The sequence below is a fragment of the Dermacentor variabilis genome, chromosome 8 (assembly GCF_050947875.1).
Source record: "Dermacentor variabilis isolate Ectoservices chromosome 8, ASM5094787v1, whole genome shotgun sequence".
Lineage (NCBI taxonomy): Eukaryota > Metazoa > Arthropoda > Arachnida > Ixodida > Ixodidae > Dermacentor > Dermacentor variabilis.
Window position 1 is genome coordinate 71,976,447 of NC_134575.1, and position 27,937 is coordinate 72,004,383.

Below are 27,937 nucleotides of genomic sequence, written 5' to 3' on the forward strand. Positions count from 1 at the left end.
ACTCTCAAAATTTTATGAATGCACTTTTAACTAAAATTGCTGGAAATATTTATTTATTTATTTATTTATTTATTTACTTATTTATTTATTTATACATACAGCAGCCACAATAAGGCTATTGCAGGAGTGGGAGGAACAATATACAAAACATTTATAAACAAGCTTGCGTGAATTGTTTCGGTGATAGCGAATGAATATTTCCCGGTAATGACTTTCTGACTTCAATTATTGATGGGAAAAACTGTATATAAAGGAATCAGTGCAGGCAAGAAAGATTGAGATATTTAGAGCATGGTGAGTCCTCGTAGAGCATGGTGAGCCCTCGTACATAAGGGTTCGGAAAAAATCAAATAGTTACCTAGAGAGGACAGGCGAGGAGAATTGATTAACGTGTGAAGATATTGGAGGCATTCAAATTTTCGACGCTCACCAAGAGGAGTGAGACCAAGTAAGGGACGAGAGGCGGCGTAAATTTCATCTCATGTCTCCTATAAACAAAACTCACTACCTTTTTTGCATAGATTCCAGTTTTTTTGACGTCACAGTGTTCGTATGGATTCCATACAACGCAGTCATATTCGCGGAAGGGACGAATGAGGGTTTTATATGTCAGAGGTTTAGGATATGGAGGAGCAACGCGCAGCGTACGATGTAAGTAACCTAGTCTTTTAAGGGCCGTGTTATAGGTGACTTCAATGTGTTTTGACCATGACAAAGCATGTGTTAATAGGCTGCCTAAATATTGGAATTCGAAGACCCTATTTAAAGTAGTATTGTTAAAGACTTACGTAAAAAAGGAAATGCATGAGCGTCGTGTAAAGGACAACAACTTCATATCAAGTTGTTGCATAACATGATTTTGTGCTTGTTTTCTCCCGCTCGCGTTCGGCGCATTGCCCAATTGTCGTACTATTTTTGGGTTCGTGCGTCTAGAAGGACTGTTCGTAGACGCTAAGGCCGCAAGTAACGTGCAGTGCTATGAGTAACCGTGCAAGCGCGCGGTGAGGGCCACTAACGCGGCGGCTCGGCATTGGAGGCAATAACGGAGCGCAAGCTAATTAAATGCCAAAGCACAGAAAAAGAAAGCGCATGTGATTCAACAACATGCAGCGTAATGAAGCAGCGACAGCTGCATGACACAGCGCGCGAACTTTGCCTTTGTCGGCTGTTGTTGCGCTGCTGTGATTAAGAGAAGTAGCAATACGCGCCGACGTCAAAACTGCCCTTCAATTTTATTCCCCCAGCTGGCAAATCCTCCCTACTGCTACTTTGCGCATCTGCAATAACTTTCGAGTCATTAAATGGCAATAAAAGATGGTCCATTAGCATGCGGACACTATGGCGTCAATTCCTTGAGTATGCCGTACAAATTTGAATACATCTGTCGTGAAGGTCAAGCTGTCTTCTTAATTTTTTTTAATTCTTGCTCAGTGATATCTTTGCCAAAAAAATCATCCCACTTTTTAAAATTTCGAGTGCAGACTGTATAACGCGATGGCGTTAAGGGCACCGTGACTCAGAAAATTCATTGTCGGCGCCGGCGGAGTTCTCCCTGAGCGGAAATTTCAGTATATGTTTAGGTGTATGTATATGCCTCGCCTTATTATATGGCATTCGCTGTATATGCGGCTTATATTGCGACATGAGTCTATCACTAATGTTGCTCATAGCTTGTCTTACATTTACGACAAAGTTATTTCTCGGAATTTTCAGAATAACAGCCCCCAAGAAAAGATCATATTTCAATACACCGACAACACATGTCTTTTACGCTGCACCTTCTCAGACATAAATGTTAGAAGTGAGAAACAATACCAGGAATATGAATACGATATAATTGTCTCGACGTGGCTGTGCGCAGCCTGCGGAATCGCCCTACCCACCTACCTGAGACTTACTTGAAAGCTCACCTTTTTTGCATAGCGCTCGCTGCCAGCGTTTCCAGGTAAACATTACGCTTACATAAGCTGCAGTTGCCGGGATGTGTGAGCAGCAGTCAGTGATCTTCGAATGAGATCGTGTTCCACTCTTAAAGGCGAAACTTAAGCGTCCTGCAAGTTTCTTAACTTTCGAAAAGGCTTAAACATTTTGTTGCGCACTGTTACACTCCCGTATTCCTATAACATAAAGAATAGTCGTGGTGGAAGACTAAACACACATTTTTCATAAAACGTTTAGTAAGGTAGCTTCCATTACCCTAGAGCACAATTTTGAACTAAACCGACCCTATTATACTAGGGAGATAGGAAGGAAAGCAAGAGGTGAAAAGCAGAGAGGTTAACCAGATTAAATGTCCGGTTGGCAGGGTACTGAACTAGGAAGGGCTATTGTACTAATTTAAGTACAACTACGAAGGAGTCAGATAAAAGGTAAATGTGATGCTGTTCCGTGCTAGCTCAGCACCCGATCGGCAGCGTTATCAGCCTATGCCATTGCTTATCTTGCAGATTTTAAACGCGTAAGCATTTCTATGCTAATTGAACGAGAAACCCCTCCATCCGTCATGTAAGACAAGATGTGGGCCAATCCCGGAAGACCGAGTGGCCCCGCCACGGAGGGGAAAGAGGCTTAAAGTACTCAGCAAAGTGAAGTGAAATGTGCATGCATTCTTTGTGATCACGCGTACGATATAGCACGCAGCAGCGAGCGACTTTACCTTCGTGCTGCCCGTCACTTCCACTCGAACGAAGCACCGAGAACACAGCGATCACGAAGATTTCAGCACACTCCGCACTCTGCCCCTTTTGCAGATTTCTTTGAAGATATCGGCCCGTGCGTCTTTGTTCCACATGAAGCGGCGACAACACTGCGCGCGACGCTATCAGCAGTCGGCAATCTCTGTCCGCATCGCAGATTGCTTTCACGATGTGGTGCGCGCGGCTCATAATGGTTCAACGTCAACGGATAAGGCGCTTTAGAGCGATACCAGCTCACAGATAGCAACGTGATCAGCGCAGCTGGCACCGCCACCAGCAGTACTTGTTTTATCTATTCGCATTGCGCCACCGTCCGATGTAGTTCGTGTTGCCACAGCGCTGTTGTTTAAATTGGTCTTATCAAGTTTCATATCATTGTTAATGACAGCGCACTGCCTCGAGATGAGCAAGTGGTCCAATGCATTCGCATACATACACAACTCTCATGGCAGCTTCTCCCTGAGTGTATTTTATTTTTGTTCCTTTTGTGCTCAGTGCCAAGAAAACCAACCCTAGGTTGTTGCCCGCTTTGCCACGGATCTATTCACTCACAGCGGAGAACTGTAGTGGGACAAAACCACACAACAAAGATTAAAGCGGGAGCTATTCCTGTAGCAATGCATTTAGCTGGTTTTGTCAAACCGTAAATAAGATGGAGGGTGGTGCTTTCGCACCATTCCATAGATGGCGCTTACCTTTTTCAATATTGCTTTATGCACGTACTATGCGTCAAATTCGTTTGTCGTCAGTAAATATGATTTTCTAAACTTAATGAAAGTAGAAAAATATCTCACCGACGGTCTCAACGCTGAATGCCTTTGAATGAGAACATAGGTGAAAAGTCCACAGAAGTGGCGCTAACTTGGTACATAATTTTATCGCCTTTTCTTCACACATTCATGAACACGGAATCACGCCGACCCTCAGGGAAGGCTCATGATACTGCACAAATAATGAAGCCCACGAAACTATGTAAAGCAGCCGTGTTGCCCGAATGGCTATAACACCCATTCTCTTTGTACGATGAGTTCGGCGACCAGACGCAGCGACTGCCCTAACTTGGACCCGAATTCAGCATGCTTGTATACCGTGCTTACAGCAGCGTGAATGAGGACTTGATTTTCACAATAATGTATAAACTTAAGCCGGGAAAACACGTAAATGTCAGCGAACGAATGCAGCAGTGATGAATGCCCTGTTACGGGGTAAATAATTCTGACGGATAGGGATGCACTAGGGCTCAGTATTCGAAGATCTGCAGGTTCACCTACACATACGTGTCTTCCCAAAGAATACTGTGGACCTCGCTACAGTACTATTGGCTGCAGCCGCAAATTCTGTCAGATAAAGTACGCACAAGACATTTAGACACTGTTATTAAGGCTCAATTATTAGCTTTATGCTGCGCGACCTTTACAACGTACTAACCTGATTGACGCCAAATGTAAGAGGTCTTGAGAATTTCGTTCTAAACCCGTTTGAGAGCAACGGCGGAGGCTGCAATAAGTAACTTGAGCACAGCGTTGAAGGCAATTCTGTTTTTTTATTAAGTATCAAAGTCTGGGAGTACTAGTGTCGAGTTCAACATCATTATCTGAGTCAGAATGCCGGGCTACGAAGGTGTCGACAAAATCGCTCATGGATGTTATTGAAGAGTAGAGATTGGAAAGCCTGTTGCAATAACTTCATCTGTGTGAGAAAAAGTGGGCAATGTTTGCAATGGTGCAGGAGCCATGAGTGATTTTAATTCCCTCGACTGTCGTTTCTTTTTTTTTTGGCTGCTCCTACTGTTTGAATCACCGCACTTTAACATTAAAAACAATGCATGGCGGGATACTCTACAAAGCTGAGATAGCACTGTTCCTCATGGCCGACATAGGCGGTTGTAAAGTTGGACCATATTATTGCAGGAACATACTCGCCGCTTGCGCGGTCTTGAAAGTGTACATCAATAGATGTGATACAAAGTCGAATCGCATTGAATTTCTAATTCGGGTATTTTACTAGTGTCATCAGTGCGAATTTGTAAAATGATGACAACCTGACGCAACTTATGCAGCTGTTGAAGAAACAGGTTGAGGTTCAAAATGGCACTTTTGCGAAGAACGTCCTTGCACCAAGTAAACCGCATGTGCTACAGCTGCGTGATTAGAAAATTGCTCGTGTATGATGATAGTGGAAAGGAAAAGGAAGATCTGATGGTTAAAACACAAATTAAAATAGCCATTCGGCTAGAGCTTGTCTAGAAAATGGGGAGACGAGTATATTTTGCACAGGCACAATTTTTCAGCAACCTTGTAGTCAAGTTTCCTGATCATCAGTTTGCACAGCTCACCAAGCTAGCCGCAACACTGCGGATTATGCGTGTGTAATTTATGAAAAGCAAAAGACGATGGCAGCGGGACATAAAGAGTAGGAGGAGCTCAATGGCATTCTCCATAGACTGGGCGTGAGGAAATTGCATTCGATGACTTTGGGGGTTTCAATAAATATATTTCAGTGAAGGCAAGCCCTTCTGTCGTAAACATGCCTGGTGCAGGTAAACCTACTGACAACGACAACTCCAAACATCAAGAGGCGAGTTCACCAGAGCATGTGCTGCATGGCAATACCTACGATTGTGCAGAAGCAAAGTTCAGGATGCCTAAACCATGCCACGCGAGAGGCCTACTCAAGAAAGCGCTTTCAGTGTATGATTATGCCCCAAATTTACTATGTGTTGTGCGCATTAGCGCATGATGGGACAGTTTTATAGTGTGGTACGAATCAGAATTTTTAAGGGCAACAATAAACAATGCGCTACGGCGCAACGATCACTTACGAGGCGCCCCGCATCGGACTTTGCGCCCACCAATCACTCGGTGAGCGTCGAGCAAGGCAGCGTTCGGCGCGGCAATGAAACGTGCGCCTGAGTAAACGGAACGAACCAAACAACTCGGTGTCTCGGAGGGGCAAACGATCTACGCCAGCCAAACGTCGTGATCGGCACGGACAGAGAGATAGACAGTAATCTAAAGAAAGGAACGGCGCTTGATTCTGCAACCCGTGTGGGGGCACGGCGAAGCGTCGTCAGGGAAGAGGGAGTAGGGGCCGCGACGCGCCTGGCACCGCTCCCCGCACAGCCCCAATGCGCGCGTGGCGCGCCGCCTGTCGGGGCAGCGCCGTACATAGAGAGGAGGAGGTCTTCTGTGTTTGCCGCAAGATGGCTCTGCGTGTGCGGTAAGCGCAGAAGAAATGTAGCGGAAACGTACTTCGCTACTCGTGTAACTGCGACTTCTGTAAGTTACATGCTCATAATTACCGATATACACCGCAGTAAAGCTTTCTACGGCTCGTTTCTAAGGCAACACCACATTCAATAGAAGCGTTTTTGCACCGCTTTCAAGCATCGAACTCGTGGCTGAGTGGTAGCGTCTCCGTCTCACACTCCGGAGACCCTGGTTCGATTTCCACCCAGCCCACCTTGGAAGTTGGTTTTTATTTATAAAGTGCCTGCCGTGATTTATCGCTCACGACCAACGCCGCGGACGCCGACGACACCGGCTTTTCTTCGACACGAGCTCCTTAACGCTATGGCGTTAATAAAAGCAATTGTGTCCGGGCACAAGTGTACAGCCAACAATGTAAAAAAATCACGCCCTACATAACGTGGGTAAGTGGACACGAGGGATCAGCGGCGAACGAACTGCCCAGACCGCTGCCCGCCAGCGGCTAAGCCGGGCCCATGTCGCTCCACACGCTGTCCGACCCGAGGCAGGAGAGGTGTTGGCGGTGCCACCAGCGATTCAGTGATACTACAACACTACAGAATCAAGTGCCGGTTGTAGTCTCCACCGAACTGAAAACCCGATAAAGAAGAAAGCCTGATCTTCAGTCTATCTTCAAAGCAGCACCTACCGTCACCGAACGATAATGCACCATCACTACGCAATACTTCGCGGCCACCTCTGCCCAGTTTGCAACGTACCCGACACCCTTGCAACCTTGCTTCTGGAATGGCCGTGGCGTGAAGACAGCAAAATACAACCCGAAACGGACGTGAACCGAGCACCGCCAGCAAATTAAGACCACCTAGTGGAAATGTGGGTGGCCAAGCACGCCATTGGGGACGTGGAAGAACAATAATTCGTCGGCAGGGCCAAGAGGGCAGTCGCAGCCAGAGGATTCGTAGACTAAGGAGTCGTCGACCTCGGCATGGTACCGGGCCTGGATCGGGACACTATTTCGACCAATAAACGTTTCTTTTCCTTCTATTTAGTGTACGGCAGATGCACACTCTGTTACCCGGCAAAAGCAGAAGAATCTGACTGCCTTCACGGGAGTACTTTGAAAGACTAATTTCTACTGCTGGGGGGATTACTTGATACAATGAATTGCGTGTTTCCTACAAAGGAAGTAAGCTGGTTGATTTGTCGCCCACTGGTTCGGCTCGGGCTTAGTAGCTAGGGTAACGAAATTGCTTCAGTCTTGGGTAGTCGGACTGTCACATACCATTGTACATGCAAGCAGTTTGCGTCCCTCTTCACCTTTGAGCCCTCGTCACGGGGCGCGATTTACGGCGCAGTCCCTAAGTCACTACGATAACGCCAACGATGCCGTAAAAAACAGCTTTTCCTCAATGAGGCTGACGTTGGCCTCCAAGGCAGTGCTCCTTCAGGCTTGTCTGGTGCTGCTACCGTGGTGGCAACGTTTGATGTTCTCCTGTTTTTAGCAATTTCCTTATAATAACGTTTCCATGCTACAAAAGAAACATTTCACGTATGTTTGAAAACAAACTACAAAGGGAACAGAGAGGCTAAATTTTTTTGCAAATACACCCACAAGAAACCGAGATAAAATGCAGCTAGTGTAAGCCTAGATTAAGTTACGCACTTTTCGGCAATTAAAATACAGTCACATTAAGGGAAAGAAAGGTAGACGAGCACAACAATTTGCCATATAGGTATGTGCCGAACCCACGCTTCCCACATTACGCGTTCGGTGTTATAACACCAAGTTACCGATGTAGCCGTCCACCCGTGCTCTCCCTTGTATATTTGTGTATGCGTGCCACATCTAGTCTTGAGTGTGCTGAGCACGGTGATACATAAAAAAAGAAACGTCGCAACGGAGCGTGTGCGAAGGTTCAACTCGCAATAACATTTCCTTTCGTGACTAATTGTGACACAATACTGATATCATAAAAGGTATTTCCATGCTATCTTATAGTTGTATTGTAACTCCAGCAATTCTTTCTTCCGAGCTGGCCTTACATGGACAATAAATATACATTTATCGTTGTTAATTCGCTATTATAGATTGTGAAATTTTCATTGGTAGAAATTGTTAGTATGCGAGGACTTCAGAATGCGAGAGAAGGAAAGAGAAGGCCATGTTATGCCGGAATTCCTCCGCAAGCATGACCGCCTGCACCCCGTGGAATCGTGGGAAACTAGCTGAGATCGCGTTTAGTGATCGACAAATACGTTCTTGGTTTTCTGAACGACAATGGCCGTTTCGATGGCCTCAAGGAGTGAGCACCGAGTGCCAAAGGACAGCCGAATGGTTCAAAATTGTTTACTCATCCTGTGTCGACTTCTTTAGCCATATACAATAGGAATAGCGCCAAACAAACGGGGACAAAATGATGCGCCTCCTTCAAGGCCTGTGCTGTTCTTGTGAGCATTCTGTTTCTCATTGTTATTGCGATAGGAACTATATTAAATCATGGGGTTTTACGTACCAAAAGCACTTTCTGATTACGAGGTACGCCGTAGTAGAGGACTCCAGAAATGTTTACTACCTGGGGTTCTTTAACGTGCACGTAAATATAATTACACGAGTGTTTTCGCATTTCGCCCCATCGGAATGCTACCGCCGTGGCCGGGAATCGATCCCGCAACCTCGTGCTCAGCAGCCAAACACCATAGCCACTGAGCAACCATGGTGGGCGCGATAGGAAATATGTTGACACTTCAGGCGCGTTTCCGCTGTCATCGCGTCGCCGTGATGGTCCGTGTGAAGTCCAAGTGCGATAACATCGTCGTGGCGCGGCGTGTGCTGTATGCGCGAATGGAAGCTCGGGGGGGCGGGGTTGTGACCCGACGGTGGCGGCTCAATCTCGAGCGCACCGTCTCCCGTCATGTGCAAGGCACCGGGGCGAGGGGAGGGGGCGTTCTACTCTGGCGGCTGTTGCGTAAGAAACGGCCACGTGAACCCTATCATGAAGATTATCTGCAACAGAGACAGAGTGCGCTGACGGCTGATAGCTTCGTGTCAGCTGTGTTTTCGTCGTATAGTTGGCGTTGAACCGAGAGGCAGCAGAAAGGTATTTGCGCTCACTGCTGCTGCCGCGCTTCCCCCCTCCAGCGCTTTGACAGCGAGAATGCGCGGTCATCGAGTGAGATGTGTTCATGTTTGCTTGAGCACGTGACACCATGCTTGCTAATTTATTTAGTACGCGAATGTTTACCACTTCATACGAATGATGAAACTACAATCGTTACTTCGTACAGCTGTCTACTAATTTACTATTGCCATGGATGCTTCGCCTGTCGGACTAAATTGCGACTTATCAAGATTGCTCAAGGAACAAAAAAAATCTGTTCTTAAAGTGAATCTTTCTTTGCCTCTTCTTTCGACTTTCCCAGTGCTGCTGCTGCCGCTGCGGCTGCTGCTGTCCGGCACGCCGCTAACGACGGGTATACGTCAGGACGTAGGTGAGACGCCCGTCACTAACGCCGGCCGCGTCTGGACGTGGTCGAGATGTGGTCATGTCGCAAAAACATAAAAGGCCTGCGCTATCGGTGTTTTCTTTCATGACATTTGTTTAAGAGCTGTCGTTCCCAAAGTTCCAAGGAATAACTGCGTAAATAACGTAAGACAATGTATGCGCCACGTGAAGAGCCTGCGCGGTTTTAGTTCAGAGTGATTATTCGCCAAGTGTCGACACCGGATTTTCCGCGACACGGGGCCCTTAACAATAGCGTGTAGTTATATGACAGAAGTGTGGCACAAGCTAAAGACGGCCCGAGAAGCTCGTGTCAAGATTTATGCCACGGCGCATCTGCACAAAGCCACCTGGACGCATACTAGACGTGACGCCTTAGAAATGCTGCGCAGAAGCTGCCGCACTTGTCTCTGTGTTCACCCACAACAGCAACGACAGCAGAGGAAGGAGGTGGGGAGAATGCTAGCGAAGGAATAGAATGAGAGGAGGCCGTTTTGTGAGCTACAACGCTGCAACCCAGAATGGCGCCGAAGCGTGCACTTGGTGCCGACGAGACGAAGGCTCGCATAAAGCGTCCAGCCGAGCAAGAACAACAAACAGAAGCGGAGCAGGCAAGGTAACATTTCAGATCCCGTCACGACTGTAGTATGCCGTCACTCTATCTTGCCGATGTCGGCAGCGCAAGTGTGGGCACTAGTAAGGCGACATGGGCAAGCGCTGACTTCCAACTCCGCTTGTCCTTGTCGTGTTACTAGTGTCCCGCGTCAACTTTTGTGCCGGTTACATCAGCATGGAATATCAACTAGCCCGATCTTGCTTCGGTCAGTATATCACCGCCAAATTACAAATGACATCAATGAATGCAAACAGCAGACAAAGCTGCGCTTACATCGATTCCCACAGCGCGTGGGATCTTCATATCTTGATGCCATTTATGTTGTGTCATTGTTTGCCATTAAATCATGAGATTTTCTGCGTTCGCGCGCGTATGTGCGTCAGATTTTCTCAAAGTGCCAACGGCCATGAGCGAAGGAGACCGCTACCTCGCGTATGCGGCCTGAAGTCATTGAACTATAAAGTTCAAGTTAGAGACATGGTAGTCCGTCTGCTTGTCACACTTGACATTATTGAATAAGCACGTGAAAGTTATAAGCAGGTCCGAAATGCCTATCCATTTGCCAGCAAGTGCGAAGGTTGCGTGCCGACTTGTGTTACTCAGTATTTACCACTGCTTATGTGCCGCTCTTCCATTAACCTCTTTATTGTCAAGCTGGGCCTACGGGTACGTTCTACTGGGTTTGCTCCACTCCTTGACGCCTGCATGGATCACTGGGTATGCGCCACTGGGCATGCTGCGACATTCAATGAGCAATTTTCACATCAACTTGGGTCACGGGTTTTGTGTCCCTGGTTATGTGCTGCTCTAGGATGACGTCGTTGACGGTGACTTGGTGGACTGTGTGCCACTTAGTATGCGCCATTTTTGAATGGTAAATATATTCATGTTTATACGCTGCTTGGGCGAAATTAAAATCCGTCATACACGGTGTTTGACGTAACTTGAAGCAAAGATTTTCCAAAACTCGTTACTCACCGCTCATGCTCACCTCATTACTCATTACTCACCAACAGCGTATGGTTGGCCGTCATGCGGCGCTCCTTAGAGTATTTTTTTTATATTCCACTTCATTAGATAATTTAATGAGATGAACTATGCAACATTTTTCATATTTGCCTCAGGGCCATATGCTTTTAGTTACGTTGTAGAGGGGATTCAGAAACGACCAATCCAACTTTGTGTATCAACTTACACGCTGCGTGGTGTTGTTTCGGCGTTTAAAGAAAGCGCGCGAAATTTAAAACAGAACCATGTGGTAGTACCCATGCGCTATCGTATTGCGGCGCTGTCAATATTGCTCCTGTCGAAAAAATCATGTCGCGGACCGTGACGAAGGGATCGGCCGTGGCTCACGGAATCGGCTCCACAGCGGGCTTCTTCGCTCATACGGTCCCGGACCGTGCGCACCCCGTTCACGGCTTCAGGTCTGAGTAGCCCTGACAGATTGGCACATCACAGTCACGTGATGCAGCTGCCGGGAAATGTCTGAGGTTTCCCTCAAAAGCCCCGTGACCGGGAGTAATTCTTCTGGCTACCGTCGTGTGCTCGTAGCTGCTTGCGGATACTACCACTACTCAGCGAATTGATTATTGTAGCTTTCCAAGGTAGTGTAGCCTCGCAGGCCACGTCGTTGGCAAAAACATAATGATTCCCTACTGGAATCACAGCATGACCTCATAGAACGTGCTCGCAAAGCGCAGCATGTGTCGCGCTCTCACTCCAGGTGCGACTTAACCGCGGAAGTTAAGTTCTCTCGTTGCCTGCGAAATGTCAGCAGAATTTCCAAACGAACGTAGGCAAAATCGCAATCGTACAGCAATGCTGTTGCCGCAAAGAGCGCGCGTCGATATGCTTAAAGCTCGTGAGACCATGTGTGAAAGACCCGGCGTGCGTCTCAGAAATAGCGCATTAAATAGTCTATTAATCGTGCACGTCAAAAAATAGACACTCGTATTTTGCAACAGAATAGATGAACATATGTTAACAACAAGCGAAAAAGCTCAGATTCCATACCATCTCAGCTACCGGAGAGGAACAGCCACGTATGCAGTCGGATATGCTACGTCACACACCAGTTTCACCCGCCTGAAAGGCGAAATCCACCTTTTTACTATTCGCGAAACGCATCAAGATAAGCAAGCATGTGCGCCTGGTCACTGTGCTTGTCTCAAATAAAACACGAACACTAAAGCTGCAGAACTACATGGCTCATGAAAAGCGCGCATGATGGTACACAGAGCACCGATGTACGAAGGGTGATAGCTGAGTCTACAATATTCATAATGTCACGCAGTGGTTATGGTGAAGGAAGCACCAAAACTGAATGGGGAAACTAGCCTTTTATTTGGCAAACCTGTGCCCTCAAAAACAGGTTACGCTCAAAGAAGAACGGTAACGGCGAACACAGTCGACGGTCGTCGAAGATGTGATCAGCTGGCCAAGCGCGTCGGCTGTTATGCACGAGTAACCGAAGGTTCCAGAGTAATCGGCGGTGCCTGCGTGTCTTCGAAAAAGTTTTACGTGATTTGCGTCACACACGCAATCAGATTACACATCCTTTCGTGACAACAGAACCATCGATAACATTCCAGAAACTTCCAATACATGCGTGTGCGTCCCGCACTGAGCAATAACATTTGTTATCACTTTAAAAGCGCTCACTCGGAAAAGTTAAACAAGTACACGTGGCAAAGGCTGCAGACGCCACGCGAATCTTTTTTACCTTTCACTTGCTGGCTGTTTGCGCTTGTCCGAGCAAAAATCTGCCGGCAGCTCCCACAGTCCGCGGACAGTCCAGAACTTCTGATCCCTGAATAGAAACTAACGGGCTTCTGACAACTCTCGGAGTTGTAGGCGTAGCTTCCGAAGCTGTCCGAGCGACATCCAATGCAGCGCAGCAGTGACAAGCACCGTCGTCCCTGATAAGTGACAGGCTCGAAGAACGGTTGGTAGCGCGGCAATACGAAAGCAACATATTGGCAGTCACGTGGCTTTATATCAATTTCTCGGGCTTCCTTTAAACGCCGAAAAAGGTAACCACGCCGCATGTGTGTTGCCGCAAAAAAAGTTGATCGCCATTTGTGAACCCCCTCTACAGCGTAACGAAATGCTCTTGGCCCTAAAAGGAAGATTATCGTGAATCTTAATAATTCATCTCATTTAATTAACTAACTAAGCAGCATTTAAAAACTATTTCGAGGAGCGTCACATGACGGTAAATTATATGTCGTTGATTTTACCCCGCTGCGGTTAACCAGATTTTTAGATCCGGTTCAAGTGAGGCGAAACTTCCTGTACATTTCTGACGAACTTGTCCGAATGTATATTTACATACGCACCATGGGCGGACTTCGCAGTATCGCCGCTGAAAGACGCAGCGTGTCCAACGTGAAGCGGGAGGGAGGAGCCGTCGCTGCATGCATGCATGAAGCGCCTCCGTGCTGGCAGTACGGTGCGTCGCTACTTTCGTGCGTTGTTGATCGCATTAACGTCGACGCACATCATCATATAAGTTGGATGGATGGATACAACTTTCTTGTACGTCCGGCAAGGTTTAACGTGACCCGGGCTCAGGTCTCCCACAGGGGAACATCAAGGCCCTGCCTCAACGCCACGTCACGGGCTTGCTGGACTGCCCACGTCTGGATTCCGAGGTCTGAGCCGCGCAGAGCGGCGGCCCACCTAGATGACAGGGTCTCCGGAGCAACTGCCATCCTTCCTTTACCTACATTGCACTCCCACAGCATGTGTTTGAGCGTTGCTGGTCCTTCCTGGCACAGTTTGCACGCGTCGTCCTGCTGCTTCTGCCGCAATTTTTGCGCGCGTGTTTAGCGCTCGTGTAAACACTGAAAAGTTCTCACGTGGCACTTAACTGCTCCCGCCTGGCGAAGGACGCTGCATGTTATCAGCAATTGTACGCAGTAAGAACAACATATTAGTGAATTATATTGGCGCATGAAATATTGAAAATGAAACTGCAGCATTTAACCTAGAAGCTTGGTTAGTGCATTATTCAATTTTTCACTTTCTTTAGTTTCCCCTTTTTTTTGTGAGGGTTCTTGCAAGAAGGTAACCAAACACCGAAATACTGTCAGACTGCAACGATCACTCTTCGGCACTGCATCCCTGAGGCTGAAGTTGAAGGACCTTCCTGGAAAAGCCTCGCGTTGACGTTATGAAAAGGCCAGTCATCCAAGTCATGGCCACATGTGAGGCACTGCGCAAAGAAACACTAGGAATAACGAAATTTTGCGTAAAGGTGAAACTAAAAAGAGATGTACATGCTGGCTTGACGTCAACAGCGGACTAGAATAGAACAATATTTGAATGCCTCAAGGGCTGTCACGAAGAGCTGGAGAGCCGCTCAAAGATTATAAGAAAAGCGAAGTTGGCTTCCCGTATCACTAGGCCTGTTCTAAGTTAAAGATAACTGCTCCGCACGCTGACACAAGGGTCCAGTGAAGTGTATGAGTCCAGTGAAGTGTGAGGTATTTTGTGCGCATGTATTTATTATGCAGATCCTTCAATTCTAAAGTCACCTGAAAGGTGACTTTAGAAGGATAATAATGGAATGAAGGCTTCTACTGCGAACCGTTTATTAATATTATTATTACTCATCATTGGAAATTGGTGGTCGATTTATTGCCCTTACACGGCTCTGTACATTCTAGGTCACGGTCACTTCATCGATACCGTCCTGGGCCAGCTGACACCGAAACGACTGTGGGAGCTGTGACTGATTGCCAAGCGGCGCGTGTGGACTCAGTGACTGACTTGGTGTGGTCTACAGCGAGTCATACATAACAAGCACGTTTTTTGGTGAACGTAGCACTGCTACCCAGAGGGGTTTTTCGGAAGATTTCTTGCCCTTATACGGCTTTGTACATTCTAGGTGAGTGCGTCAACGGCTGTTTAGACATGTTATATTTCTTCAGCTGCAAATTCGACTTTTGTGTAAATGTACGAGGGCGAATGATACAGTCTTTGCCGCTAATTTCTTAGCCAAATTGAGTCTGTACATGTGACGTCAACATATACATTCCCAGCGGTGGACCTTTCTTCAACCGGCCCGGCCTTATCTGCCGGTAGCCCCGCGTTTCCGCGCAGCTGTCAGTCGTTGAAAAAAAATTAAATTATGGGATTTTACGTGCCAAAACCACTTTCTGATTATGAGGCACGCCGTAGTGGAGGACTCCGGAAATTTCGACCACCTGGGGTTCTTTAACGTGCACCTAAATCTAAGCACACGGGTGTTTTCAAATTTCGCCCCCACCGAAATGCGGCCGCCGTGGCCGGGATTCGATCCCGCGACCTCGTGCTAAGCAGCGTAACAACATAGCCACTGAACAACCACGGTGGGTTGTCAGTTGTTGAAGATGGCGGTTGTGCTTCACACGTCCGCGGTGTACGCGCAAGGTAGTGTGGCGATCAGAACCGCCAACAAGCTGCGGTCATCTCACTGGTAAAGTCTGGACTACCTGCCATACAGTTCCGACCACGCCCTTAGTGATTTCCACGTCTTCAGTCAGCTGAAGAAGTTCCTGAAAGGACTGCGACTCACGTGCAACGATGAAGTAAAGTCAGCAATCCGATAGTGGTTCCCCAGTCGGCCGGATGAATTGTACCACAGGGTTATCTCGCATTTAGTGCTGAGATCAGTCAAATGTCTGAACCGGTGTGGGGACTATGTGAAGAAATAGCGTAAGGTACGTAGAATAGTATGTTTTAATTGTAATTACCTGTATGTTCCCTATTTTGGCTAATAAAAAATATAGGCGAATACTTTTTCATTCGCCCTCACAGAAGTTTTTATGTAGACACATTGGCGTAGAAGTGGTTACCTACTGTGTCCAGATCAGTTGCTTCAGTGGTCAAGGCAGAGTGGTAGAAATGCATTCTTCTGCGTGGCTGCGCCCAACGGAGCTGAATGCAAACTTGCGTGCAGGACGCAGGGTAACGTTGGTTGCGCTTTTCTTGACACACCTCCTTCATATGCTTAGGACATTGAAAGCAACCAAAGCACTGACAACGTATACCAACTTGTTACTGTAGTCAGGGACCTAGCAACATCAAACAAAATATTCAAGAAAGATGTCTTGGGGCAGATAAAATAAATTTAGGCGAATATTACAGCCATGAAGTGACGCCTTTCCAAAGCAGAAGACTTTATGATGCTGTCAAGTATCATTCCTACGACGTGAACAAAGTTGAAACCATGCTAAGCGGTTTTGCCTAAAAAAGCAAAACGAAATTGAATCCAAACAGCATAAGCAACCAAATAAAGTCGTTAAACGACAGTAATCGAATGCGGTCTAATTACTTAATTTTGAAACGCATCCCGTAAGAAATGTTGAAAAATAGAAGGATGCGGACGAACCTGTTGCAGAGCTTTTGCCAAGAAACATTGAAATACAAGCCGGGGAAATCACAGGATAACTTGCAGAATAGGACAAGTAGGGGATCGTGCGCGCCTTTTTATTGTGAAACCTTTGGATTTCAAGCTTTTAAAATTCAAACTCAATGACGTACAGTCGCCTCGTGCTTGGATAGAAGATTTTTTCTACGGGATATGCTTTTTTTTCACATTCCACGACTCGCTGACGTTTCCTCAGTTACGAACAGGGGCCGCTGTGACGAAGTAGTCAGAGTTGTAGTTCACAAACATATAGCGACGACCAAGCGGCAAAACAATTGGGACCACTGATAGTAGATCAATTTTTGAGCAAGAGGGCGTCTACGGTTGAAAAAGACTTTGTAATGCCAGTGAAGTTAAAGCTGTATTTTAAAGCAAAGCTTTGTTGGCTCTCTCTGTTGACCTTCTCGCTGCTGCTTCTGTCTTGGCGATTAACTCTTGCTGATTGAGTGGGTCATAATGAAAGCAACCCCATCGTCATGCTGCTGGCTTCAATCTCGTACGATAGGCCGGTAGCGGGCAGTGCGAAAAACATTGTGCATAGTGTGAATCGGGGCAGCCCGCGGTGGCAGGTGACGCACATAAGCGCGGACGTGAGCTTCTACACCAATTCGTCGTCACCAATTCGTCGTCATTCACATCATTCCTTCGTGATCATGTCATCGTAATCCTTCCACCATCTTGACTACGTCACTCTCCTTGTGTCTTCATATTATCGTCACCATGCGGCCATCGACGAACTCGTTCCACCTTCATCTTCTTCATGTCAATGTTGTCATGCCGTTGTCGTCATTCCAGCTCAATCATTTCCAACATCACGCCGTCATCGTCTACATATCGCCGTTTCTCCAGCACCAGCAACACGTTGTCGTCCCATCCTCGTCCATTGTCGTCACTTTGGCGTCATCATCCCATTGTCATTCGGGCATCATCATCATACGAACGCCGTCATTCCATCATCTTTATCCCATTTTTGTCACTGCATCGTCGTCATGCCATCGTGGTCCTTCCGTTGTCCTCATTTTGTCGTAGAAATTCGAGTGTCGTCATGAGATCGTTTTCACGCCATCATCCTCATTCCATCAAAGTCATAGCGTTGTCATCATGCACTCATCTTGATGCCCTCGTGGTCGGGCCATTGTCGTCAAATATTCGTCGTAACACGTTACACGGGAATGGTAAAGTGTAATAAGCGTATATTGAGGGAAACGGTTTCGAGCCAAAATGTGTCCGACTGAGTCCTATTGTTTCTACATAAATATTTTTACTAAACAGAAACGGCGTCCTTCGCAAACACAAATGAAAACTTCGGTTGAACAATTTCCACAGCACGCGGAACCTTGAGGTTTTTTCTTATCTGTGATTCCAACGTTGCCATTAGGTTGTAATTATTCCAGTGTCACCATGCTATTGTTTTCACTTCGTCGTCGTGACGCCCTCGTTGTCGTCATTACAGCTCAGTTTTTCCAGTGTAGTCACGCCGTCGCCATCATGCCGTCATGATCATGCTATTGTGGCCGTTTTGTTGGCTTTCGTCGACTTCCCAGCGTTATCTTGTCCTGGTCATGCTGTCGTTGTAGCGCCGTCGTGGTCCTTTCAGCATCGTCTTCCCCTTGTGATCGTTATTTCGTGATTATTCCGTGATAGTCCTACCAGTGTGGTGATGTCATTACAGTTATGGAGCCGTTAACGTTCCTGTGTCGTCATAGAGTCGTTGTCATACAGAGGTGCTCATTCGGTTATTATAATGATGTCCTCGTCATCCTTGCATTGTCATCACTGTTGTCGGCATTCTGTCACCGTCGAGCCATTGTCTCCATTTCAACGTCATCACTCTTTCTTTTTCATTCGATCGTCATCAAATGCCTGTACAGTAAACTCTCAGTTGTACGAACGTTGGTTTATCGAATATTTCAGAATAACAAACTTTTTAAAAATCCCCGGCAGTTTTTTTATAGATTCTATGCAAAAATGTTTCACTTAAACGAATTTCGGAACAGTCAATATTCCAGTTTAACAAACTCGCTCAGAGGACCAAGGCTTACTTTTACGATCAGAACCGATGCCTGCCTTCATCAAACCGCCGCTCCAGCGGCAGTGTAACGTCGCTAGCACCACAGCGCCACTGGGGCAAAATGGCGCCATGGAAAACGAACGGCAACGAGGCAGGGCCTCCGAGATCGCCCACACAAAACGAGCAAGCATTTAATCTCGGAGGCCATTAAACTAGTAACATCGCTGGCTTACAACGCCACCAGAACAAAGCGGCGATCTGTCACACCACAAACCACGTGGTGTGTGTTTTTTTCCGACCGGCTAGTCGTGGCATGGTCGTCGTCTCTTTCGAAAACGAGGCGAAGAAGACAAAAAAGAGATGAAGAAGAGGCAACTGCCGAGCCAGTTTCAAGCCCTATAACTCTAACTGAGGTTGTAGGGTACACTGGAAAGTTGAAAGACTTTGTGTTTCAAGAGCAAGCTGTGCCAGAAGAAGTGTACAAAAACATTGACTCTTTGGACAGTTTTGTTACTTCTTGTGCTTTAAAGTACAAGCGCAGAAGAAGATTACAGATTTCTTTTTCTAAATGAGAAAGGCAGCATTATAACTGTTCTGAACCTTGTACTTGTTGATAAGTACAAATTCCATTTCACACATTTCTAACACTATGGATGTCATGTGTTTTGCTCCATGAATTGCTCTTGAAACTTTTGACTCTGTATTCCATGTCTTATGTTGGTCTAGTGAATATTCAGTTTAGTGAACTTTCAGTTAACTGAACTATTTCCTTCGGTCCCTTGAAGTTCACTCAAGTGAGAGTTCACTGTAGTACGTTCGTCATTCCGGCACCGTTGCAGCTCCGTCGTCGTCAGTCTGTCTTATTCTATCAAGTACCGTCATATATTTGTGCCAAGCTCTTGTCTCCATTCCATCGTAGAATATAGTCGTCGATATGACCGTTTGGCTATTGTCTTCGCAGCTTTGTAATTTCATTCGTTGTCACACCATCGTCGTCCAGCCATAGTCGTCATATCACCGCCGTAATTCCTTCGTTGTAATGTGTGGCATCGCATGTCTGAGTGTGCGGCATTTTAAGTTTACACTGAGAGAGACATTAGGAAGTGAATTTTAGTTTAGCATTGTCCAGTGGCCTTTTCTTGCAAATGGACTCTAAACAAAAGCAGCATTCTTTGTAAGCAATGATTACAGCTTCGCTTAAGCCTATTCTACCAACGTTTCGAAAATTTTGAAGTACATCTTTGTCTTTTCCTCCCATTTTGATTGGGCTGGATGATGTCAGTTTGCTGCTGCTGCTGCGTTACCAAATACACCACAAGTTGGGCTACTGGGACCCTGTATATGAGTACAAATCGATAAGGCTGGCGTCCCCGATAGAAAACTTTTCCTGTACACTGGAAGTGGCAAAAGGTCAACTAGGTGCGTAAATTTTACCAGATAAATCTTGAACTATTGGATGAGATTATATTCTACGAATTAATTCTTCTCTTACTATGCCGCTAGGAGGTGAGCGTCACTGCCTATGGATACAGTCGAGCACCACCTCGCTTTTTTTTTATTTTTGTTGCACAGCGCATTTGCCGCAGCAGCGTTCCGCCTCCCACATAGGATGGTTAGCCTAAGTGACGTGTCATGGTAAGTGACGCAGCTATAGTAGTGAGTGTTATGTGGCAGCACTTGTGCGTATAATCTTGGCTCTACAGCTGGGACGCAGCTTCCTCTAGAGGCAGGGCGCACGGCGTTTGGTTTGGAATTTCAGTTTCGTGGGCGCGTAGCGCTGTAATATCTTGCAGACACGATCGTCAGCGCGTGATTTATAAGCCGCGCTTGTCGGATTAAAATAGTTATTTCTGATGAGGAGTCATTTTAATGGGCCTACACTGCAGTGACTAGCGTTGCATGTCTGGTGTTTCTGTGACGAAAATCTTATGCAATGAAACCTGAATCTCTCTCTCGTTCAACGGACGCATTGTTGCCACTTTCTCACTGTCCTTTTTACGCCACATTCAGTGGCATGGGCTTCCGACTTGCTCACATCCAGGTCCCCGACTTCTATTTCTTGTCAGCGAAAAAACTTCTTGCGCGGTCTTCTGCACGATATTTGGACACATCGGCAGCGGCCTATAGTAATTCTCGGAAATGTTGATGAATGGGCACATACACAGATGCACATGACGGGTTGGGCATATCCAGACTGTAGCGAAAGTTTTCGCCAATTCGCTATAGACCACCATGTCATCGCATACGACAAAAGACAACAATCAAGTGTCTCTTGATTACTGCAAGCTGACCCAAAATAGTGGACACAGCTTCAGCAAGCCAACGAACCACACGATCTAACATCTTCAAGTCTTTTGTTCAATAAAAATGGTTTTTATGACAAGAATCACAAGGATACGCTTACTTTTTCCATATACATGCAGATGCAGCTTCCAGAATTGAACCGGGGTACGTAGAAGAAAAAAATCCTGTTTTCAAGTTCATAATATACCAGTTGATAATAAGAATGTGCTTGAAACGTTATGCCCCTGAGCGGGCTTCGGGTGTGAGGAGGTTAATTATTCATATTTTGCCCGAACCTTTACAGACTGCAATAATTTGTCGGCAGAATCGACGAAGTGCAAAATAAAGATAAGGGCCAAAACAAGCATCCCGCTGGACGAACCACTTCAATTACGCTGTGAAACCCCATGCCGAACAATTGCGTTTGGTCACTCGCAAACGCTGAGGGGAACAAGAATGCTATGCAGCTACTAGCACTTAGGAGCGTGGTCAGAATCAGAACCAGAATTTATTATTAGAAGTTGGGGCCCATTACAAGTGTTTGGTAAACAGATGAAGGTCTCGTAGTCAGAGTGTATCGGGACTTCCTGTTCAATAACGCTTATGATAATTAACATCTCAAAGCAACAGTATATAGGATATAATAACGTAGGACACAAATAACTTCACAACTATGGGGGGAAGTAGAGCAGCCGTAGCAGCCATGAGCACCCAGGAACGTCACTAGCAACGTCAATCGGACGCGAGAAGCAGAACTTTGCGTTTGCTTTATTTACTTAAGATTTGTCATCATAATAAATTTGATTAGCGACATTCGGTACAAACGGTACCGTCATTTGCATCACGCTGGAAAAACTCGAGATGCGCCTAATGTTGCTTCTTTAATTGCACAGTTGCTGCATCAATGAAAGTCGAATGCGTATGTAATAACCATTCTTTTTATTTAATTGACTGCATACACACAATACACAATACTTGTTGGACCCATAGCCTTGGCGGCTAGTTTGGGGTCCAATAACAAATTATGAATAATAAGAACAGCGTACTTATTGTACGAGACAATTTAAACACATGTTAATGAAGGATTTGTACATTGAAAATATAACATAAACAAAAGACTATGTTATGAAATCAGGGGATACAAATAGAAAGACCCTGTGAGCATTCATGAAAGAAGTTTTTAAGCATTGCACAAGGTTTCGGCAAGTCGTTACACTGAGTGGGAGTGCGTCCCATATTAGAGCACCGCTGAACTCCTGTCCATATACACAGTGACATGATGGTAAGTTAATACAGAGGTTGGTAGCTGACCTCGCGTTTCGTGCCGGAAAATTAAATATTGCGCCAGGTAGCGGATTATACCGTATTATTGCATTAACTGCCTGAGAAACATTTACGTTATACGCCTCACTGAACGTCAGAACACGAAGCAATTCAAACAGAGGTTTACTTCGATAAGTATGTTTAAAAAAGGTAACTATACGTAGCGACCGTTTTTGAAGACCAACGACCGGTTCTATATAGGCTTTTGTTTTGTACGTACTGCCCAAAGGCTCTAAACAATATTAAAGGTGACTCTGTATAAAAACAAAGCATCCGTAAAACTTGAGAGTCAAAATATTCACGGGCATCTGACAGTACATGACAACCACACAACTTGCAACATACCTTATGAATTTGATATTTCCAACGCATGCTAGATTGAAACCAAACACCTAGATGCTTCTAGCGGCATGCTCTGTTCAACCGGACATTATCGAAAATAGAGAGAGGGAGTCACAATTCGTTTCCTTCCACCTGGAATGGAAGACTACAAACTGGTATTTTCGATGTTAAGTGTAAGGTTATTCGGCGTGAACTATGTCGCGACACGACCGAGTTCTTGATTTATTTTGCCCGACAGTTCTTCAATATTGTCCCCAACAAAAAGCCGCATCATCCGCGTATAATAACATTTCTGAGCACGTTAACACAGACGGAAGATCGTTGACGTATAGCGAGATGAAGACGGGCCCAAGGACTGAGCCTTGCGGAACACCCATCGAAAGACTTTGTGAGGCTGACATCAGGCCAGTAATTACAGCATAGTGCTTCCGTTCCAAGAGACAACTATTTAACAGATCCAATATTCGACCCCCTAAAACCATAAATATACCACTTAAGTAATTGCATTATATTATTAACCGTATCAAACTATTTTATATGTAGAATAGAACAACGGCAATCTTGTTATCATGTAATGTTGTATTCATCAATTGTGTAAGTACAAGAACTGCAGATCATGTGGATCTATGAGGACGAAACCCATGCTGATTAGGAGAAATAATTATATGTTTACCTAAAAATTCCTGCATGCGTGTACAAATCATTTTCTCAAACAAAGTATTAAATATGCTCAGAACAGATATTGGTCCATAGTTACTGGGGGCAGAAGGATCTCTTTCCTTATAAATTGGTACTACCTTTGCTACACTGAGGGCGTCAGGGTATTTTCCCGCTTCCAAGGAGTGATTAGACCTATGCAACAGATGAATACCGTATACCTATATTATCTTTTAATATTCTGAAGGGGATTCCATCCAGTCCCACCGCCTTACTTACAGAAAGGTTTTTCACTACCTTTAATATATCCACCAACGCTATGTCATGCATCGCGAAGCAATCAATCACTAACAGGTTGAATTGGTACGGAGGGTTCATAAGCTGGAGGAAACTGCGCTGCTAGTGAGGGTCCTATGTTAGAAAAGTAGTCATTAAAAGCATCTACTGTAGCTTGATCTACTAGTTGGGGCAATACAACCTGATTGGAGTGATTACCGATTAAATCATGTACAATAGTCCATATTTTTTTGCGTGTTTCTGTTGGCCTGCTGTACCATCGAGGAGTTATATTGTTGTTGTTTTTTTTTTGTTTCCGCATAAGAGGTACTTTCCTGAAGCATATAAGTTCGCTCCTATAATGGGACTTAGGCCTGGGTTCCTACCTTTTGTGGTACCACTTATCTTTTTCTTTGAACACAAATAGAATTTAATCGGCCATCCAGGGACAGATGGGCTCACTGTAATTGTTACGCGTTATCGAGATCCTACTAAGATTTGTCACATTTCTAAAGGTTTCTTCAAATTTCAGATGTTCAATGTTAACGTCACTGTCATACAAGACGTAAAAATCACATTGTTCAAGGTTTCTGCGTAGAAGCGTATTATCAATCTTCGTACGCATATGTTCAACCGGCAACTTCAGTCTGGGTGTATTGATCTGTATAGTAAGAAAAATAGATAAATGATCAGCTACTACATCAGAGTGGGATACAGCACACACCCCAGTATCTACATTGCATAGAGCGTGACCTAATAAGGTGCTAGACCTGTCAGTAAGGCGAGCAGGTTCTGTGATAAGATTGCGCAAGCCAAATGACTCGAGAAGTAGCCTATAGCTGTTTTTCGCATCAAAAGCTAAATCTATATTAAAATCACCAACCATAACGATATTACTTGCAGATCCTCGAGATAGTTCTCCCAGAGTAAACTCAAGCCTGCTCAGGAAAGGTGTCATCAACGAGTTAGGAGGTCGGTAAAACACACCAACAATTAAACCGAATCAAGTCTTATAAATAGCGCCTCCATATATTCATCAGTACTTGAGAGAGAAGGCAGAACTTGAAAATGGATGTTTTCTTTAACAAAAAATGTAACGCCTTCGCCTCGCGAACGAGAATCGAGACGTTGCGATAAGAATTTGTATCCGTGAACATCGATTCTTTCGTTAGACATAAGCCATGTTTGCGAGACAGCAATTAGGTCATACGATGATTTATTACGTGAAATACATACGACTAAGAAGTTTAAACTCCTATAAATACCGCGAGAATTGCAATGACATATAGAACATGTGTTACTCTTTCCTATCAACTTATCAAGTTGAGAAGATCGGAAAGCCATACTTGAACAGAAAGAAAAACTATCCTTAGCTAGCAAGCGTTAGTATAATTAACCTATGCGGGGCAAGTCCTCCTCGCAAGGTATGTGCACAACAGGCGAATTATCCGCCTTTCGCGCAAGCACTTTGCCTTCGGAAACCCAATCGTATTTCCTGTTCTTTTTCCCCACATGTCGTGCCTTGCCAGACAGTATTTTGTTCTCAATGCAAAGATGTGCGTTTACATTATTTAGCTCACGAGCCTCAAAGCCAAGGTTCCCAGTATTCAGCTTAGTCTTCTTAGCAGCAGCGAGCACTCCATCTCGAGCAGACCTCATTGAAAGCCTAACAACAACGTTAGGCCTCTTCTTGCCTTTTGACTGTATTCGGCGGGCGATCTCAACGGCACCCCCGCGTAGTTCACCGCGAGGTACATAGCCATTTCCTCCACTTTTTGCATTGGGACTTCGTTTTAGACCACTGGAAGACCTTTCATCTCGGGGTTCATATTTCTACTATACTGTTTCACGTCAACAATTTCCTTATATGCAATATCAAGTTCCCTTCGGAGCTCTTGAATTTGCTTTCTGGACTGGTCATGCAGGGCCTTTGCCACCGAAAGGTAATTACGAAACTCAGCAACGTCTTTCTTGAATTTCTCCAAACCTTCATTATTGAGGGTGAAAGAATCTACGGATTCCAAACAGTTCAGACGAATTTCAGCATTGCAACCCTCGGACTTTGCGACCCCCATTGTCATGGCATTCACAAAAGCACCCAGTTTCCCTACAAGATCCGTCAGAAGCTTCGCAACTTCCTTAATGCGGCCCGTTTGTTTCTACCCAAGGGCCTTCGTCCCGTTACCAAAGCCGTCTGCCATAACCACACTTAAGTATCGGCCCTAGTTAACCTGACCCGTTTACACAAAAACACGAACCTTCAAGAGAACATAGCACACGTACACTACATGTTCGACACTTACCAGCAACAGCGAGGAATATGCATGCGTGAACTCAGTACAAAAGAGATACAACACCAACCTGTAAAATACGATGGAGGCTCGTTAGTCAGCCTGAATTCGCCGTCGCTGCTACTGTCGGAATGCTGGGCAAGACAACCGCCCTCTCGCTTCAAGCAATATCGGTTCTTGTAGCTGTTGCTTTGAGTAGGTGGCGATAGTGACGATTGGCGATACCAGCAACACATTCGAAGGCAATGCCGTCCACGACGACAGGGCCGGCGAAGAACAGCCTTTCTGCAGAGGAAGCCTCCCTTGGGAAAATCAGGACAAGTCACCAACAACCGCCAACTGCAAAATACGATGGAGCCTCGTTAGTCAGCGTGCATTCGCAGTTGCTGTTACTGCCCGAATCAGCAGCTCTTGAAAGGTGGGAAGTGATGGGGATAAGATGCATGCCCTAAGATCTGACCGGTACAGTGCCCGTGGCCGCTCCTCGTGATGCCTTATCTTCGGCACTCTGGATGCAATGCACCATCGAGACGCGCTTCTTTTGACATTTCTATAGTTGAAGACAAGTAGTTGAAGGCAGCACTCTGGATAACGTTACGGGTTACGGTGTACGTGACTTCAAGACGTCTAGCTTAGTATATGAGAGCGAAAATGCAAAAAAAAAACCTAAGAAATAATCTGACCATTTCCTATTTCTTTTGTTCTTTCAACGCTATTTCTTACCTTAAACGCTGCGTACATAATTTTACGTGCATCAGTAAAGAAGAAAGTAAATAGTTCGCGTGTTTCATTAGTTGATAATTTCCTTGTAATCAAGCATGACTATATAAGAAGACATAACCCAATCTGCAATGAAAACAACAGACATTTACTGTCTTTCACATGTCATCTGACGTGCCTGCGTTGTCCGCAATATTCCGCCTTACAAACACATATGAAATATACCACATTTAAGGCATGAAAAATGCCTTAAATGCGCAGGGAAATGGAAACAGCAGCGCTGGAGGAGGGTTCTGAGAAAGGGAAATGAAGCACAGTCGGAGAGTTGAGGGGAATGTCAGCGGCGGCGCCAGAGGGCATTGAGGAAAACGGTAACAGCGGCACTGGGGAGGAGGAGGGAAAAGTAAGGAAGCTCTGTTGAAAGTAGTACAAAAAAAAAACGTTAAAAGCTTGAAGAATACCAGAATGTGCGCGACCAAGTAGAATGAATTTAATTTATAAAGAAAAGGGGAAAAGGATAGAATTCACTCATATAGACCATTGACCATTACATCAGTAATATAGGGGTTATCAATGCAAGCATTTAAATTAAAGCTGGACGCATGGGCAGAGAATAATGTCATTGAAGGCTTGAGAGTAAGTAGCGCCTGGACAATAACCTATTTATCCTTACTCTCTGTATTGAAATATCAAGAGTAGGAAAGAGACCGTTATATGTGGTCTTTTTGGATACTACAAGAGCGTAAGACAACGTAGAGCGCAACATTTTGCTGCGGTCTAACATTTTGGAGGAGAAGGCTTCGGCACCGATTGTATACAGAGAAAGACTTACCTAGAAAATACCATTTGCGTTTAATGGGAAGGCATGAGGAGCGAGGAGAAAATTCATATCAAGAAGGGACTGAGGCAGGGGTGCCCTTCATGCCCACTGCTTTTTATGATGTACATGGTGAGGATGGAAAGGGCGCTACAAGGAAGTAATATTGTGTTCAATCTCTTATATAAATAGGCAGGTACAATAGTAGAGTAGCAGCTCCCAAGTTTGTTTTAAGCGGGTGACGTTGCGTTGCTCGCTAATAAGAAAAGTGATATGCAACATCTGCCTAATATCTGTGGACAGGAATTTTGGTCTGTGATAATTTAGGTCTGTAATATAGCGTTAAAAAAGCTTGTCTTATGGTATTCATGTAGAACAGGGGACACTGTCAATACAGTGCCAGGAAATAGCGCGCGTAAAATAGTATAAATACCTTGGTATATCGATAAACCAAGGCAATAGATATACCTATAACATAGGGAAAAAAAGAATAACAGTTAAAAGGAAGACAAATGCTGCCATAATGAAACACAGAGCGCTATGGAGACCCAATAGGTACGAGATGTTGTGGGGTATGTGGAAAGGTGTAATGGTTGCAGTACTTACATTTAGAAAGGCGATTGTTTGCTTGAAGTCAGGCGCACAATTAGGACTAGATGGCAACCAAACCTCCGTGGGACGCTTCCCATTGGACGTGCACGGGAACACTACAATTAAGCTGTACAGGGTGATATGGACTGGACAAGTTTTGCAGTGATGGAAGTTCACAGTAAAATTG

The 27,937-nt window shown here is 45.4% G+C and overlaps 1 protein-coding gene across 4 annotated transcripts in view; it reads left to right on the forward strand.

The window, feature by feature from the left end:
* Positions 1 to 9,801: 9,801 nt before the first annotated feature.
* The window catches only part of LOC142591096 (uncharacterized), an 83,718-nt gene continuing 65,582 nt past the window's right edge, over positions 9,802 to 27,937 (forward strand). The window contains exons 1-2 of one of the 4 annotated variants that reach the window (XM_075703475.1): positions 9,802 to 10,021; positions 14,695 to 14,915. The gene's annotated coding sequence lies outside the window, so the exon portion shown is untranslated. Of the gene's footprint in view, positions 10,022 to 10,552; positions 10,739 to 14,381; positions 14,512 to 14,694; positions 14,916 to 27,937 lie in introns of those variants that run through there. The other 3 variants (XM_075703474.1, XM_075703476.1, XM_075703477.1) reach the window with 3 other exon arrangements.